The sequence below is a fragment of the Enhydra lutris genome, unplaced genomic scaffold, assembly GCF_002288905.1.
Source record: "Enhydra lutris kenyoni isolate GAN:26980312 unplaced genomic scaffold, ASM228890v2 scaffoldscaffold4, whole genome shotgun sequence".
Lineage (NCBI taxonomy): Eukaryota > Metazoa > Chordata > Mammalia > Carnivora > Mustelidae > Enhydra > Enhydra lutris.
Window position 1 is genome coordinate 51749669 of NW_019154088.1, and position 4775 is coordinate 51754443.

Genomic DNA, 4775 nt, shown 5'->3' on the forward strand with positions numbered 1-4775 from the left:
ACCGAAGAGTCCCCTGCTCATAAAGGTCCTCCTCTGGCTCTCTGGTGCCTGTGATTCCACTGTCAGGGAAGGGCCACTTGGGTTATTAAGCATGGCCCATTCATGGCTGCCCTCTTCTAAAACACAGACTCCTGAAAGGAATAACACTTTGCTCCAACAACCATGTAGTGCAATCAGTTCATGATTTACTCTGTCATCTGAGTACCTACTTTGTGCTTGGAATCGCTGTAGGAACTGGGATACTAGGGAGGGATGACCTCATAAAAGTGACTAAGAAGACTCAGTTTAATTCAAAAGTATCTACTAAACACATGACACGTGTTTAGTAGACACGACAAGGAGTTGTCACATGACAAGGAGTTGGCGCTGAGATGGGAGGAAAACGGAAAAATGCACAACCTTGTCACCTCCCTCAAGGAGCCCTTACTTATCCTTGCAGGGGTGGAAGCGGGGGTTAGGAGGGGGTTTGTAAGGGGGGGCCACACGGGGATCCAAGCACACAAAAGGCAGAACAAGCAACTGCTTATTAAACCACTGATATAATCAAGGGCCAACATGAAGAGTGCAGCAAAGAGCCTTCGTGTCAAAGAGTCTTTTCAGAAGCTTTCATGACTGAACCACACTACCTCTTTTCATTAGGGAGCCTAGAAAAGAAGCTATTATAACCCCACTGTTTTCTAAATATCAGCATGGGTGTGACTTCCTGGTTCTGAGACCTCACCTTAATTTCCACCCTCTATACCCTATAGGTCTGGCTAGGCTGGGCACTACTGAAAGGGAGTTATTCATTAAGCATTGACAGGATGCATAGGGACCCACCCACCTTCTCTGCCTGTGCCCCACCCCCTCTGGCCATTTGGCACATCTTGGTGGTGGGCTGAGTGATTTCACATGTACTAAACTCCCACAAGATACATGGTTTCTGTTTACCATAATCATGCTCACAAGGTACCCTTGTGAGAAAAGCCTCACCAGCTTCTAGCTCTCACTGTCACAGGGAACGGAGGATTGTGACAGACACCCAAGTGGGGTAAGGAAGCAAGATTTGGAAACAGAAGAACAGTCGGTTAAGCATCTGACTCTTTTTTCTTTTTTTTAAGATTTTATTTATTTATTTGACAGAGAGAAAGCAGTTTCCCCCCTGAGCAAGGAGCCTAATGGGGAACTCGATTCCAGGACCCTGAGATCAGGACCTAAGCCAAAGGCAGGTGCTTAACCGACTGGACTGAGCCACCCAGACATCGCAGCATAAAACTCTTGATTTCGACTCAGGGCTGTAAGGTCAAGCCCACGTTGGGCTCCACGCTGGGCAAGGAGCCTGCTCTCTCCCTCTCTAAATATGTAAGTAAACAAACAAATAAATAAAAAGAAAGAAAAACAGAAGAATGGGTGTGGCTCAGAATCCAGATATCAAACAGGATCAGACAGCAATATTACCAAATCTTAAGGAGTCTTTTCATGAAATTATGTCTTTTTATGAAATAATCTTTGGTAAATTGTGTTATCCTGGAAGCACATTCCAGGCCAGAGGTCCTTTGGGGCCGGATCAAAAGCCCAGGAAGGATGAGGAATGTAGACAAGTGCAAGAACAAAATAACATCTAGCCCAGAGGAGGGGCAGACTCATTGGCACCAGGGATCAGGAAAGACTGGAAGCAGAACTGGAAATCAAATCTGGAATTGCCAAGAAAGAGCAGACAGAACAAAATCTAAGTCCAGGCACTGAGGTGGCACAAGCCCTGAGGGGGGAGCACAGAGTAGGGTCCAAGTCGAAGATGGGTGTTCAGAACCAGGGGAGCCAACTGATGTCTACAGACGCAGCAAAATACCGGAACAGTCGCTGCCTCTTGCTTGGGGTGGGGGTGGCGATTGCTGGCTGAGAAGAAGCAGGAGGGCACTTTCTGAGAAGATACAGAGATAAACGTTCTGTATCTTGAAAATATTGTAGGTTACACAGGTATATCCATTTGTCCGAAGTCACTCAATTGTAGACTTGGGATTTGTGCACTTCAATGTACGTAAGTTTTAACCCCCCAAATTGTAAACATCTTGGACTCTCATTAGGTTTGCTTTTTTTTTAAGACTTTATTTATTTATTTGAGAGAGAGATCACAAGTAGGCAGAGAGGCTGGCAGGGAGAGAGGGAAACAGGCTCCCTGCTGAGCAGGGAGCCCAATGTGGGGCTCTATCCCAGGACCTTAAGATCATGACCAGAGCCAAAGGCAGAGGCTCAACCCACGAGCCGCCCAGGCGCCCCTAGGTTTGCTTTTAATGGTACTACGGATCAGCAATTCTGAAACTACAATCTGTGTACTCTTGAGATTGAGGTTAGTGAGAAACAGATTTCTAAACATTGGGGAAATAACTTACAAATTTGGAAAAGGTGTTTGTTGCATTGAAATTCTAGTTATCGGTATAACTATATATTATGTCATAGTTCTATAGATATAAAAATATATATATCCAACATATTTCTCATATATATCTTTGCCTCTATGTGTATCTATTTTGTTTGTATATGTAATTTTACCTAATTCTGTCTGCTAAGAGGGCCCAGAAGCAGTGACACACCAGTAGGAATAAGCATATATAGCACCCAGATCTTGGTTTCTAAATGCCATTGCCCACGACAAGAATCAGGGATTCTCGAGAAATGGCTTACTCTGCAGGAATAAGTAGGAAAAATAGAGGATAAGCCTGGAACATCTTATTTTGCTAGAAGGTAAGGAAATGCTCCAAGAATCATAAAAATATTTTGAAAAGACTCAGAAGTCAGCTTGAGGGGGCTCCACTCAGTAATCTGGAACAATCTGAATATCAGAATAAATAATATTTACTAATAGAATAAGAATCATATTGATATACATAGATGGATGATAGGTGATAAGAGTGAAGGGAAAACTCTTCATTACGGTAGAATGCCAAAATGAGAGACATAGAAAATCATCAATGATGATAATTACACAAAACAAAACAAAACAAAGAAAGAAAGAAAAAAGAAAGGGGAAAAAATAGGATAATTGCAGGGATGCCTGGCTGACTCAGTTGGTAAAGCAGGTGACCCTTGATCTCAGCGTTGTGAGTCAAGCCCCATGTTGGGCATGGAGCCTACTTATAAATTAATTAATTAATTAAAAATAGGATATGCAATTGCACTACTAGATACTTACCTAAAGTTTACAAAAATACTAATTTGAGAGGCACCCAGTTGGCTCAATTTGCTTGAGCATCCAACTCATGCTTTTGGGTCAGGTCATGATCTCATGGGTGGTGGGATGGAGCCCTGAGTTGGATTCCGAGCTCGACAGGGAATCTGCTTGATAATTCTGTCCCTCTGCTCCTCCCCTTCCCTCACCCCCACACACTCGCTCTCAAAATAAATAAATATTTTATTTTATTTTATTTATTTATTTTTATTTTTATTATTTTTTTAAGATTTTATTTATTTATTTGACAGAGAGAGATCACAAGTAGACAGGCAGGCAGAGAGAGAGAGAGGGAAACAGGCTCCCCGCCGAGCAGAGAGCCCGACGCGGGACTCGATCCCAGGACCCTGAGATCATGACCCGAGCCGAAGGCAGCGGCCTAACCCACTGAGCCACCCAGGCGCCCCTATTTTATTTATTTGACAGACAGATCACAATTAGGCAGAGAGGCAGGCAGAGAGAGAGGGGGAAGCAGGATCCCTGCTGAGCAGAGAACCCGATGTGGGGCTCCATCCCAGGACCCTGGGATCATGACCTGAGCTGAAGCAGAGGCTTTAACCCACTGAGCCACCCAGGCGCCCCAAAATAAATAAATACTAATTCAAAGGGATACATACATCCTGATGTTCACAGCAGCATTATCTATAATAGCCAAATTATGGGAAGAGCCCACATGCTCATCTGCTGATGAATGGATAAAGAAGATGTGATCATGGAATTTTAGTGATAAAAAAGAATGAAATCTTGTCATTTGCAACAACATGGATGGGGCTAGAGTGTATTATGCTAAATGAAATCAGTCAGAGAAAGACAAGTACCATATGATTTCACTCATATGTGGAATTAAAGAAACAGAACAATCAAAGGGGAAAAAGAGAGGTAAACCGAGAAACCAACTCTTAACTATAGAGAACAGACTGATGGTCACCAGGGTCTGGGTGACACAGGTGATGGGGATTAAAGAGTGATGTGTGCTGATGAGCACCAGGTGGTGTAGGAATCATTAGATTGTACACCTGAAACCAAAATAACACTGTAGGTTAACTAACTGGAATTTAAATAAAAACTTAAAAAAATAGAGATGTCTATAATAATTACAGAGATGTAAAGTACGCTTCCCTCCCCCCATTACTTACTGAAAGGTTAAAATAATAACTTCACAGTATCAGGTACCACTATGTCAAGTCATGAGACCTAATATCACTATATTGGTACAAACCAATATCCCACATCATGTGCCCTCAATTAGGATGCTTGGAGGAGGGCCTATCAACTCTGCATAACCTGAGTCTGATCATGAGGAAACATGCGACAAACCAAATTGAAAGACGTTCTACAAAATAACTGGCCTGTACTTTTTAAAAATGTTTGGGTCAAGAAACACTAGAAGGGCTGAAGAAATGTCCTAGAATATGGGAAAATAAATAGACCCGACAACTAAGGGCTGTGCATGATCTTGAATTTGACCCTGGGCTGGGGGGATGGAAAAAAAAAAAAAGTAAGGACGTTTTGGGAACAATTAATGAAAGAGATAGTAGGACGGTATTAATGCTTCACTGCCTGATCGTGT